Here is a 381-nt window from a genome sequence, read left to right on the forward strand (position 1 = left end):
AATTTAACATGCCAGCATTGTTTAAGCATATGTACAGCCTATACATCCTTAATCACCGTTTCATGCGCGTAAGCTACTCGATCTATCATCTTAAATTCTTCGATATTCACGCGGAGTGAAATCCTTGGCGCTATTACCGAGGGTGAATACAGACGAGGCGCTGCACAAAGAGCGCGTCTAAGTCTGGAGACACATTCTTCCCGATAACCTTTGTTCGAGGGGCGTGAAAAGCCGCCGGGAGAATTCGGCCAATTTTTTTGTTCATCGCATCGCGGCCAACTTTTTCATTTGGGCTTGCAGCTGCTCGCCACGCGCATTCCCTTTCTCATTCATCGTCAGAGAATTGGACAGGAATCGATTTTTGGGACGAGACTAGATCCA

The sequence above is a fragment of the Ceratina calcarata genome, unplaced genomic scaffold (assembly GCF_001652005.2).
Source record: "Ceratina calcarata isolate Rehan_Ccalc_2016 unplaced genomic scaffold, ASM165200v1 scaffold235.2, whole genome shotgun sequence".
Lineage (NCBI taxonomy): Eukaryota > Metazoa > Arthropoda > Insecta > Hymenoptera > Apidae > Ceratina > Ceratina calcarata.